Source organism: Myodes glareolus, chromosome 2 (genome assembly GCF_982192425.1).
Source record: "Myodes glareolus chromosome 2, mMyoGla1.1, whole genome shotgun sequence".
Taxonomy (NCBI): Eukaryota; Metazoa; Chordata; class Mammalia; order Rodentia; family Cricetidae; genus Myodes; species Myodes glareolus.
In genome coordinates, this window is record NC_142027.1 from 131,651,329 (window position 1) to 131,665,368 (window position 14,040).

The 14,040-nt window shown below is 44.7% G+C and overlaps 1 protein-coding gene across 2 annotated transcripts in view; it reads right to left on the reverse strand.

Moving 5' to 3' along the window:
- The window catches only part of Coro1c (coronin 1C), a 74,084-nt gene extending 60,100 nt beyond the window's left edge, over positions 1-13,984 (reverse strand). Inside the window, exon 1 of one of the 2 annotated variants that reach the window (XM_085680683.2) lies at positions 13,858-13,984. The gene's annotated coding sequence lies outside the window, so the exon portion shown is untranslated. Of the gene's footprint in view, positions 1-13,601; positions 13,624-13,857 lie in introns of those variants that run through there. The other variant, XM_085680688.2, reaches the window with a different exon arrangement.
- Positions 13,985-14,040: the final 56 nt, after the last annotated feature.

Genomic DNA, 14,040 nt, shown 5'->3' on the forward strand with positions numbered 1-14,040 from the left:
ACACCCACAGGAGAGTAAAAGAAAAATTCTCTAGTCACAATGGAGAAAATGAAACATAACATCAGTGATAGTAAGACTCTTAATAAGCAACTGCATTTATAGTCTGTAGGAATTTCTAAAAACTACCAGGAATAACAAACACCTACAGATACACAAATGTGGTCATCTCTAAAAATTGCCAGAATGACAAACACCCACAAATATACAAATCCAATTACAAACCAATTCGTTTTTGTTGCCATTTATAACACTGAAGCCCACCGGTTTTCAGACTATAGTGTACACAAATGAGTTCTTAGTGACTGGGACGGAACAGACAAAGCAGTGATGCTCTGCCCTACCCCACTAGACTAGGAGTCCCCACAGGACCAACTTCTGCACCAACTTCTCCAGGGTAGTGAGGGCATTTGCAAGGTGGTCAGCATGTCACAGGAAGGGGTACTGAAAGGAATTCTAACCCTTACATGGATACACACCATGGCTTTTCCTGAATCCACTTTGACAAATGACTTCATATGATTGCAAACTTTTAGTTCTGTTTAAAGCTAAACTCACTGGTCAGAGCTACAAAACCAAGTTATAAGCATCCCCAGCTTGGCAAGATGCAGTAGCCTTTGGTCTCAGCACTCCAGAGGTTGAGGCAGGAGAATCTCAACCTCAAGACCAGCTGAGGCTACACAGTGAGTGTGTGGCAAGTCCGGGCTTAGAGCAAACAAAGCAAGGAGCTGGGAAGATGGAGCAACCCATTCTGTAAGAATGTAGGCATGAGTTCCGGTCTCCAACACCCACATAAAAAGCAAGGGGTGGCCGGGCAGTGGTGATGCATACCTTTAGTCCCAGCACTCAGGAGGCAGAAGCAGCTGGATCTCTGTGAGTTGAGACCAGCCTAGTTACAGAATGGGTTCCAGGACAACCTCGGAGAAAGCTTGTCTCAAAACAAACACACAAGCAAAGACACAAAACACCCGGGGATGACTGCAGGTGCCTGGAACCCCAGACTGTGGGGTTCCACAAATAGGCAAGTCCTGAGAGACTTCTGACCAGCAAGCCTAGCTGAAATGGCAGCTTCTGGTTCAGGGATGACCCTGTCTCAAGGCAGTAATGCAGAAACCAGTGAGGAACATTGCAATCACTGACTCTGGCCTCCACACGTGGACATAGGCGTGCACATTCATGTCCAGCCCACAACAGACAAACCTTCAATACTACAATATTCTGAATTTATCCAAGACCTCAACCAAGGAAATTTGCAATAACCAAAATGTGGTTATTAAATGTGCCGTGATGGCTTAGTAAAGATGTTGTGGTTAAGCCTGAAAACCTGAGCTCTAAATTCCACTCCCCAGACCCACATGGTTGGAGAGAACCAATTCCTGTCAACTGTCCTCTGACCTTCAAATGCACTCAGTGGCTCATGTGATAAATAAATTAATATGGATCGTTGTTGCTGTTTTGGGGGAAGGGTTGATATGTGTTTTCTCTGTGTAGCCCTGACTGTTCTGGAACTCACAGAGATCCACCTGCCTCTGCCTCCCAAGTGCTGGGATTATTAAAGGCGCACACCACCACCACCAGGATGTTTTTTTTTTTTAATTTTTAAAGAAAGGAAAATACAAGTAAATCTCCACCTACAAGTGTGGCATGCAATTATTCAATTATTCAACTAACACTTATTGAGCACCAGCTGTATGCAAGCCAAGTTATGCTGAGAAACAAAGGCACAAAAATATTAAACATTCTTAACCTTCAAGAAATTCAGAATATAATGGCAACGGTGTTCCCAGTCTCTAATGAAAATCAAACTCATACTTCACTTAATAGTAAATTTCTATTACCTTAATCCAAAAAGTAATTAGTGCTAGCAGAGAAGCTACTGACAAGCATCACAAACTAGCATCTACCTATGTAGCACCGTGTCTAAACTATAGTAGCATCTACTTCTGTAGTACTGTGTCTAAACCATACTAGCATCTACCTCTGTAGCACTGTGTCTAAGCTATACTAGCGTCTACCTCTGTAGCACCGTGTCTAAGCTATACTAGCGTCTACCTCTGTAGCACTGTGTCTAAGCTATACTAGCGTCTACCTCTGTAGCACTGTGTCTAAGCTATACTAGCATCTACCTCTGTAGCACTGTGTCTAAGCTATACTAGCGTCTACCTCTGTAGCACTGTGTCTAAGCTATACTAGCGTCTACCTCTGTAGCACCGTGTCTAAACTATACTTTTTGTTTTTTTTTTGAGACAGGGTCTCCCTCTGTAGCTAGACTGATCTCAAAACCACAACAATCCCCCTGCCTTCACCTGCTAGGTGCTAATATTACAGGTGTGAGCCACTATGCCAGGCTACTGCAAATCATATATTTACATTCTACTCAATACATACTGAATGGGGGCTGGAGAGATGCCTCAGCAATTAAGAACACTGGCCGCTCTTTCAGAGGTCCTGAGTTCAATTCCCAGCAACCACATGGCAGCACACAACTGTTTGTAATCCAGCTCCAAATGATTTGACACCCTCGCACAGACATACAAACATGCAAAATACAAAATCATATGAAATAAAAATAAATAACTTTTTAAAACTACACTGAGTGAAGACAGATTCTAGTATTACAACCTTCAGCAGTCTGAACAATAACACCCACCTCAAACTGTTCTTCCCCAATTACTCCTGTTCTAGGTCAAGCAAACACCATCACACACACCCTCAGGCAAATCCTTGCTCTGAACACTCCATCAGCACTGACTTACCAACAGCTGTCTCCCGAATTCCCACAGGGCTCACTGTCCATCCAAAGAATATGCATGAGATTCACAGAAGCTTGTGACACTTTTTTTTTTTTTTAATCTTTTGCAAGACCTTGAACCTCAGCACTCCAGAGGCAGAGACAGAAGGATCTCTATGGATTCAGGGTCATCCTGATCTATATAGTGAGCTACAGGACAGTCATGATGACATAGAGAGATCCTGTCTCAAAAAAACAAAGGACTACAACAACAAAACCCGTTTGAACACTTTCAGGGTAATGCAACACATTAAGTCATAACAAACTTTGTAAGTAAGAAACCACATAATTGTACCAGGAAAAATGAAGTTCTTGGCCCTTCTTCCTACACTTAGCAGCATGGGATATCTGAAAAATGAGCCTCCATAAGGAAAGCACCAAAAGCAGTTACTTTCTACTGTGTGATGTAAGCAATGACTTTTTGATACGTGTTTACAGAGGAGCAGAAATCCAGGCAGAGAATAGGGCACCTCTGGCCACTGCAAGCTTGTAACTATCACCACTCTGCCCTAATCATCTTCCCAAAGGTCACAGGAGTCACTTTGACTTCCAGCTAAGGCCTTCAAATGGAAAAGAGAAAAGAAGGAGAAAGAGGAAGGTCATGACTATTTTGAGAACACTAGCAAACTCTCTCTTTTATAGGTAACAGTAGGCAGAGCATCTTCCCTTCCAGCTGTTGGGGCACCCTTGCATGGGTCCAGCCTGACCTCTCATCCACTCAATAGTTCTCCTGAAACCCTGTTACCCTGAACACAAATAGTTCATACAAAATCTGTTCATCGGCAAGGAAACTCCTTTTAAAAACTACTAGGCTGGCCAGACAATGGTGGTGCATACCTTTAATCCCAGCACTTTGAAGGGAGAGGTAGGCAGATCTCTGTGAGTTCGAGGCCAGCCTGGTCTACACAGTAAGTTCCAGAACAGCCAGGGATACATAACAGACCCTGTCTCAAAAAACCAAAATAAAATAAAAATAAAAATTACTAGTCTTGAGAGATGGCCCAGCTGTTAAGAACATGTACCCTCTTGCAGAGGGCCTGAGTTTGGTTCCCACATTGGGTAGCTCATAGCTGCCTGTAACTCCAGCTACATCTCTGGTCTATGCATGTTCCAGCACTCATGTGCAACAACCCCACCAAAACACACATATAATTATAACTCAAGCCATTTGCTTGGTTCCCATCATTCAGAGGTCAGCTGAACCGGGGAAGAGGAGCTTCTAAGGAAGATGGAGATGAAGGCAGATGATGCTCCTTGGAGGCCAGAGTAGACATGGAGAACTGCTCACCCGAGGCAGGAGACCTTGGGATGCATATCCTGCAGAGAAAAGTTAGGGTCTAGAACATGACTCCTACTTGTCTACCATATGAGTATTGGCAAGCAAGAACCAGAATTCCACTCCACCATTAACAAGCTTATACTGCTGCAAGTTGAACAGTCTCTCCACGTAGGCTGGGGATTTATTCACAGCTTATGATGCTGAATTTATACTTCAAAAACCATCTGAGCCTCAAATACCCAAGTCAGTCTCTGGACCACAACTTGTTCTGGGTTGACAAGGGACTTCAAACATGATCTCCAGACAGAGGCAGCATCTGGGTTCGGAGTCATTCAGAGAACTCCTTGGTAACAGCTAGTCCCCTGACGATGTAGCTCAGTCCAGGGCATTCACGTCACCCTCAAACTGCATGAGACCAAAGTGGTAGGCTCAGAGAGGGAAGAAAAAAAAAAAATCAAGCCTTTCAACTTTGCTGCTGAAGCTTTGCGAGAAAGCAGCAGCGGTCAGCACAGGAGAAAACCTAGGGCAGCTACCCTACTCCTAGGAGACAATGGGCCAGCAAGACCGTCCAGAGAGGAAAGGCACTTGCCATAAAGGCCTGCTGACCAGAATTTGATCTCTAGAATCAAGTAAAGGTGGAAGGAGAGAACCAATTCCACAAGTAATCCTCTGACTCTATACCCACACCATAGCACGTCATCCCGTGACACTACATGCACTCGCACACAGAGTAAATTTTAAAACCTAAAAATAAAACAGATAACACATCTTACCAAGTATCATCCAAAGAGCACGGCCTGCCCTTGCTGGCTCCAGTCACTCTCTTGCTTGCCAAGAAAAACTAAGATGACAATGTTTAGCTAAAGATACTACTAACCACAGAATGAATTCACTGGCTCACTTTAAAGCAACTGTTCTCATAAATTCCAAGTCTGGATCTCAGCTCAGGCACCTGCACTCATATGCACACCCCCACACACCGAGAGACATACATACATATATGTATACCCCACCTGTGTTACACACAGAGACACACACACACACACTCTCTCTATATATATATATAGATAGATAGAGAGAGAGAGATAAATATAGATATATAAAATAAAATTTGAAATCCCTCTGCTTCATGTAGACAAAATGTTATGTGAAAATGTACATATATCACCCAAAATGCTTTGTGCCCTTTATTTTTTAAATGCAGAGATTTCACTTGAAGTAGCTCTGGCTCAAGTAGCCCTGGCTCTAGTTCTATAGAGGTTAGCTATTTAATAAATTTCTAGAAATATTTTTATACTTACTTATTTTATTTTATGTGTATGAGTATTTTGTCTATATGCATACCTGTGTCCAACAAGCTTTGCTGGAGGTTAAAAAAGGCTTCAGGCTCCTGGAACTGGAGTTATATATGATTGTGAGCTGTCATATGCGAGCTGGGAATCAAACCTGGTGCTTTTAACCACCAAATCTTCTCTCCAGCCATAGTTATTTAATATTTTTATGGAAGAAATATTTAGTTCTGAAAAAGGTAAATGCTTGTATTTTTAAGTCTATGGTCTGGGGCACTCCCTACTCCGTTCCTTCTTTAATTGATCACATCTTCCCTGCTATGTTAGGAAAATAGGACTGATAATCCAAAAACTAAAGGTTATATAAAAAATACTGCACATAAACAGCAGCATAAATATTTACAAAATAGTCTCAAGTTTGACTCAAAGTAAGTATTGGATATAGACTATTATTAAGTGTTTAATTAGAGCTTTTTCTTACATTTGAGCTATACTGCTTTTAATATCCCTTTTTTGTATTATGTTAATAACGAAAAAATAAACGTTAATGTCTTAATTTTTTCTGACTATATGTTACAATTAAATAAAATGTATGTTGAAATAGAAACAATGTAAAATTTAAGAATACAAATAATTTTAAATCTCTCTGCTTAATGGAGATGACAGCTCCAGTTCACATATGTCCCCAGGCACCACTTGGGCAGCATGCACATTTTTATATGAATAAATCAGTCTCAATTCTTTAAGTCCCTAAGAATGAAAGGAATTAGAATCTTTAACTGGGAAAGAATGCTGATGGTTATGAAAAGGAATTTCAGTGTGTCTCGTGAGAAGTAAGTAAATAATGATTAAACGTTCATCCTCAGAAGAGCTGCTTCGAACCCTGTCAAGTACCCCCCAATGCCAAGAGTGGGGAAATGCAACCCCAAGGCCCCTCCCTCACACTCTCATCAAGCTTGGCCCAGAAACTGCTACAGCTCTGTTCACCTGGGATGGGAACCTCAGCAGCTGTTAGCACCTGGGGACTCAATTCCACCATGTGACTGTTGCTGCTCCAAGTCACCAAGTGACTAGACTCACAGACTGTCTTGGCTCCCAGAGGCAGGACGACCCCATGGGAAGCAGTGATCTTCACGTGGCCTATCAGAATCCATGTGGTTCCAGCAATAGCTGATGTGTTGTTCCCGTCCAAAACTTAGCATGTTTGTGCGCTGATGGTGACTAGTGCCCTTTTTTTCAGCCAGACAAGATAAAGTCATTTTTAACAAGCCTTTAAAACATTAAAAAAAAAAGTGACCATTGCTTATCATATTGAAAAAATAAAAAATGAATAATACTGTCTTCAACCCCCAGTGCCATAAATGAATTAATTAAAAGCAGGAAATCCGCCAGATGTGGTGATACATGCTCGTCATCCCAGCACGCCAGAGGCTGAGGGAGATGACTTCTAGCTCAAGGCTATCCTGGATTACAGAACAAGTTCCTGGTCAGTATAGGCAACACAGTAAGACCCTGTCACAAACAAAAACTAGGAAGTGAAATCTACTGAAGCTTATCCAAGACCATACTGTCACATTTCTCTAGCAAGCATCCACAGTCTTGACAACCTGGACCAATTCACCAGTGTTTTAACCCAGGTCCAACCAGACTGTGAGAACAGCACGTGGCAGTAAACTGGAGGGACGAGCCTTGTACCTAGTCTCAGTTTAAAGGTCTAGCAGAAGCCCACAGTGGAGGTCAGGAGAAGGGAGGCATTACACAGGATCAGACCCTAAAACTGGCAGGGTCACAGTATAAAAAGGAAACTCTGTTTTTAACTTACGGATCCATACTGTACTACACACCCATTTTCAAACTGCATGAAATGCAGGGGACAGTTGAGTTACGGCTCTTAGGCCAGTGGGTCTCAAAGGCTCCTGGAACACAGCCCTGGCATTAAAAAGCCAGAGCAGCCCAGTGTCTCCAGCTCTGGCCATGAAAAGAGCCACTAGGAAGTTCCAGGCAGGCTGCTGGATTCACGGAGGTCTACAGTGCCTGCAGAATGAGGACTCTCTCAACTCCTAAGAGAACATACTCCTTAAAAGGTGGCCTGGTACTGCAAGATTTTTTTTTTCTCAATGTGTAGCCTTGACTGTCCTGGAACTGCTCTGTAGACCAGGCAAGTCTCAAACTCACAGAGATCTGCCAGTCTCTGCTGGGACTAAAGACAAGTGTCACCATGCCTAGCTCTTTTTATTATCTTAATAGGCAGTGTTTGTGTACAACTGCCCAGAGGCCAGAGGCATCTGATTTCCTAGAGGTGAAGCTACAGGCCCGTAAGCTGTCCAATGAAGCTAGTAGGAGGACCTCCGCTAAAGCAGTACACACTCTTAACCACTGAGCCATTTCTTTTCTCTGATTCACGGTTTTATAAAATAGATATTTGCATGCCATATTCCCAAATGGTTTATCCCTTTGCAGGAAGACAATAAGGGAAATGTTTTTAATTTGAATATCAGGAACAAGCATTGCTGGGAATATTCACTCAGGTCACTGTAAAATACCCTAGAACACAAACAGAGTGTGAAAAGACATCTTTAATCTCAGCACTCTAGGAGTTCCAGGCCAAACTGTCTACATGGTGAGTATATGATGCCAGGGCTACATAGTATGACCCTATCTCAAAACAAACAAGTATGTCACCTTAGGATTCGTGGTCTACCCACTTCCCTGAGTGCACTACACTCTGGCACTTGTGGTGGCTACCACTGACCACTGATTGCCATCTAAGCACCTATCATATCCAACTGTTTGCCCTATTGAAAGAAGTTGTGTCCCAAGTACTACTGTTCAGAGGGAAGGAGCCCAAACAAGTATGGCCTGGCCTCAGGGGAAGGTCTCCAGTTTCAGTTTTACATTTGAGCACTCCTAGAGTAAGAAGCTGGCTTGATGCCAGGAAGGCAGAGGGAAATTACCCATCTCTCATTCTTATTCTGTAAAGGCAGTAAAGATGTCAGCAATCAGGAAATCTACTGTCTTCAGGATAATCCCAGCTAACTTCTATAAATTGTCCCAGTAGGCATCAGTGACTAAGCCATGAACATCTACTGGGAAGACAGCTTTCACACTACCTGCTCAGATTCAGGTCCAGATCCTTGTAGCAGACAGAAGGAACAATGGCAGCTAGTGTGAAAGAGTTGTCAAGGAGTCAAGCCTCCTAAAGGACAGGAAGGACCCAGAAAGCAGGAGTCCTGAGAACTGATACTTTAGTGAGTAGCGTGGAGAAGACATGGAGCAACAGTGCAAGACAAGGCAGGCTGCTATCAGACATTATTTCCCTCCACAGTCACAGTAAGAAGTCTGAAGCTGGCAACACAGCTCGGTGGTTGAAGACATTCACAACACAGGCCTGCCAATCGGAGCTGGATCCTCAGAACCCAGATAAAGCTGGAAGTTGTCTTCTGACCTCCACAGGTATTCTGTGGCACATGTGCCCACATATGTACATCACTCATATACATATGTGAAGACATACAAGTACATTATTCATTTATACAAACACACAAACATCATTCATACACATTTCATTCATACATACACATCATTCACACACATATACCATTCATACACAAACATCATTAGTACACACAAGTGAAATTTTAAAAAAATCTGAACTTATTTTGGAGGGCGAACAGCTACAAGATTTGAAAATGCAATACTTTTGCTCTACAGTCCCTTCAAAGTGAATTAATTCAATTCTTTTCTCAACTCTCTTACATGTATCCTTTTTTATCTTTCTTGGTTTTTCGAGACAGGGTTTCTCTGTGTAGCTTTGGAGCCTGTCCTGGAACTTGCTCTGTAGACCAGGCTGGCCTGAACTCACAGAGATCCACCTGTCTCTGCTTCCCAAATGCTGGGATTAAATGCATGAGCCACCACTGTCCGGCTCACATGCATTTTTTTAACTTACATAACTAAAATGCTTGAGCACTTGGGAGGGTGAGGCAGGAGGATTGGTGTGAGATTCAGGCCAGTCTGGGCCGTAGGGAAACCCTGCTGCAAAACAAAAATAAAAAGGGAAAGAAAACAACAAACCAGACAGACAGATAAATAAATAAAAACGTGGTTTAAGGTCTAAGTAATTTATAATTTGTAAGAATTTACTACTTATTAAAATTTAGTTTTGTGCTTCAATGAGCACTGTTAAGAAAAACTAACTCGCCAGGTGGTGGTGGCACACACTCTTAATCCCAGCACTTGGAAGGCAGAGGCAGGCGGATCTCAGTGAGTTTGAGGTCAACCTGATCTACAAAGTAAGTTCCAGTACACAGAGAAACCCTGTCTCGAAAAAAAAGGAAGGAAGGAAGGAAGGGAGGAAGGAAGGAAGGAAGAGAAAAGAAAAACTAGCTCACAAATAGGGAAAACAAATGTCAAATCATGTAACTGAAAGGGTGTTTATAAAAATAACTCTTAGCAGGCAACAGTGATACACACCTTTAATCCCAGCATTCAGGAAGCAGAGACAGGCAGATCTCTCTGAATTCTAGGCCATCCTGGTCTACAGAGAGAGTTCAGACAGCCAGGGATACACAGAGAAACCCCGTCTTGATAAAAAAAAAAAATAGAATTAAAACATAGTATCTGTTTTAAAAACAGGCAAAGAATATAAATACACAGGTCTCCAAAGAAGACAAGCAAGTGCTGCTTATCCTGTCACTGGTACAACAGAAACCAGGCACACATGGTACCACTAAGGCTAGAATCAAAAGGGCAGAGAACAACAAGGGTTGGTAAAGATGCAGAAAAACCGTAGGCTTTGCTCATTATATGTTGAAAGCGTCTAACACCACAGCTGCTTTGGAAAACACCATGACGATTCCTCCAAATAGTTAAATACAGACTTACCAGATAACCAGCAATTCCATTCTCAGATAAATACTCAAGAGATAAGAAAATACATTTCACATACAAACTTATACACGAACGCTCACAGCAAACTTACTTACATGGTAGTAACTAGCCCAAAAGGCAAACACCCATGAACTACAAATGAATGAACAAAATACGGTATGTCCATACAATGAAATATGATTCAAGCATAAAAAGAATATTCCATATGTACTACAGAATAAAGAGTTTTGTTTGTTTGTTTGAGACAGAGTTTTGCTGTGTTGTGTAGCCCTGGCTGTCCTGGATCTCACTCTGTAGACCAGGCTGGACTTGAATTCACAGAGATCCACCTGTCTCTGCCTCCAGAGTACTGGGACTAAAGTTGTGCGCTACCACTGCCAGGACATAAATCTTAAAATATGATTAAAGTGAGAAACAGAAGACCAGATACTGAATGTTCTAGATACAGTATGTCTGAGGAGGGCAAGCCCATACAGAGGTAGCTTAGTGGTTGCTAGGACTGGGAGGGGAGAATGATGAAATATTTTAACTGAGTGAAATGATTAAATGGCTGCACTACTCTGTGACAGCATTGCACCCTGATGAACTGTACACCTTAGGTGAGTTAAACTATACGGTATGAGAATTACAGTGCAATAAAGCCTCTACGAAACAGAAAGAACCCACTGTGCACTGTCAGAGTACTAAGCAGGCACTAAAATAGTAGAGAATCTTGCCCGTGAACTTCAGAGAACCTCAACTAGGGCAATGAAAACCCAAGAGATTCCATTACTTAACATCTAGGTACTAGGCCATGCTGAAATATTCATGAGGAATTCCATGTTTTAATACAGAAGGCTGTCTCTAGTTTAAAAGACATGGGCCAGTCCCAGAAGAGTTCTGGTGACTCGAACGCTAACACAGGGAAGTTACACGATGGAACACAAGTCCTGCAGCCTTTACCACCTGCATCAGTAGGCTGAGTGTCAAAGTAGCTCTCACTGAACCAACCCGGGAGAGGTTAGGCAATTACTACAATTACTGTTTCTAAAGCACCAATTTGTAACATCAAAATGTTAAATGAATATTGTGCTCTCATGAAGAACTGAGTCTTCCACATCCCCATTTATTTAGCTAAGAAACTACCTTACCATTTCAAACATTCTATCACATAAACATTAGAGCAACTCCCCACACAGTAGGAATGGATCCCAGGAGTAATGTTTAAAAATGCTATTTAACAATCCTGAATCTAATCCTAAATTATACATAGACACAAAAACTGATTAGCATGACCTGGTTGAAGTAATAAATAACCATGAAAACTTAAATGTGCCTGCAGTAACATTTCTCCAGTATATATATTTATGTTAAAACTCAAGACACTTGGGAGACTGCAGAGATGGCTAAGATGCTAAGTGCACTTGCTGCTCTTTCAGAGGAACCAGGTTCAGTTCTCAGCATCCACACAGATGGCTCACTACCATCTGTAACTCCAGCTCCAGGGGATCCCATGCCTCTGGCCTCTGAGGATGCACTTGTGCACATACCTCCCCCCCACACACACACAACTTAATCATAAAGATCTTTTAAAGTCATCAGGCTTTCGTGTACTGTCCACAATTAAAACATATGTAACACACTCACAGAGAGAGAACGCATGTTCTGATTTCTTAAAGGAGGGATTTCTTAAAGGAGTGTTTATGTGACTGTCAACTACCAAAAACAGGGCATTTCTGGACCTATGGTACAAGGCAAGCCTGCTTTATCTCATTTCTTTAGTCTATTCATACATGTGTCTTAGTCAGGGTTACTATAACTGTGATGAAACACCATAACCAAAGCAACTTGGGGAGGAAAGGGTTAATTCAGCTTCCACTTCCACATCACTGTTTACCATCCAAAGGAAGTCAGGACAGGAACTCAAACAGGGCAGGAACCAGGAGGCAGGAGCCAAAGGCCATGGAGGGGTGGGGCTTACTGGCTTGTTCCTCAGGGCTTGTTCAGCCAGTTTTCTCATAGAACCCAGGGCTAGGAGCCCAGTGGTGACCACACCCACAATTGCTGGGCCCTCCCCACAGGAATCACTAAGAAAATGCCCCACAGGCTTGCCTACAACCTGATCGTGTGGAGACATTTTCTCAATTGAGCCTCGTCTCTGATGACTCTAGCTTGTGTCAAGTTGACAGAAAACCAGCTAGTACAACACATAACCTCTTAGAGTCGATGTTCACTATTGGGCCGTCTACCCAAACATTAGAGTGTGAAACACACCTCAAGTCTCCCTAGTCAGCCTTCTGACACATGTACAGCCAAATACTCAACAGTCTTTATCCTGAAGCTCCTGAGGCTGCAGAAGGGAATATGAGCCACTGATTTGTCTTCACAACTGAACAGGCGGCAGAAACAACTGCTTGTACTTAATCGTGTTCCTGCCTCTGCTAGCAGGCCCTAGCGTCAGGGTTCTGCCAGACACGGACAATGAGACACTTTATTATATAGGGTGACTAAGGGCCTCCCAAGTATTGTTTTAGGATATAATCCCAGCAAGGAAAGCTATGGTACGGGGATACAATATTTTGGGCCAACCATTTCCAAAACTAAACATATGTGGCACTGTGTAAAAACACACTTGCGGTCAATTCTTTTTAAATGCTTACAGGAAGGGAAGGCCTTAGGATCTTGCAATTCTGGGAGAGATGAACAACTTGCAATTTGCTTCTCACTCCTAATCCCACGACCGAAATGTGTAGAGCAAGCCGTTCCGACACCACAAAACAAGGGCAGCCTACATGAAGGCCAAATATAGGATGTGATTCTAAACCACGATGGAGCGAAGCCTGCATTTCCTTTTCCAGCCTGCAAAAACCCTTTGAACACTCCCAAAAAAGGACGTCGGGGCCGGCACCTCCCTCGGGGAGGAAGCCCCTTTCTTCTCGGCAAGCCTGTAGCCGGCCACTTCCCCTGGCGCGTTCACATCACTGGAGACTGGGCTGCTGTGCGTACACCCGCGGGGGGACCGGCGGCGGAGCTGGGCTGGGCGTCCCCACCCTCCACATCTGATGTCATCCTAGCCATCTCGGCGCGGCGGAGCCCCACCTGCCCCGCGGGTCACTAGGTTCCGCGCCCGGCCTCCCTACAAGGTTCCTCCTCCCGGCCACGCCGCTGCAGCCTGCCCCCGCCCCAGGTCTTCAGAGTCCAGGAGGCCGTGCACCCCGAGCCAGGCGGAGCCCTGGCCGGGCGACCGACCTCGCCCCGCGCATCCGGCCCCACGTGAGCGCCCAGCCCCGGCCTCTCCGCAGCCACCGCCTCACGGTAGCCGGGCCCAAGGCCGAGTGCCCGCTGCCCTCAGACGGCCATCCCCCGGCCGCAGCACCTCGAGCACGCGCGTGCGTCCCGCACACTCAGCGCCGCCGGCTCCTGTCATCCCGGACTTCACACGCCGGCCCAACGCCGAGTGCCCGCTGCCCGCAGACGGCCATTCTCCGGCCGCAGCACCTCGGGCACGCGCGTGCGTCCCGCACACTCAGCGCCGCCGGCTCCTGTCAGCCTGGAGCTTCACACGCGGGCCCTGAAGGCCCGCCCGCCCCGGCTCGCTCCCGAGCCGCCCCGCCTGAGCGCGCGCCGCTTACCAGAGCCCGGTTGCCCGAGGCGCCGCCGAAGTCCCAGCTGCAAAGCCCCGCGAAGACTCCAACCGCTGCCGCCTCCCGCCTGGCACTGAGCGCCGCGCGGGGGAGGGGCGCGGCCGCCGCTGCCCAGGCCTCCTCGCGCAGGCCCCGCCTCAGCGCCGCGCCGCGTCCAATCAACACCGCCGA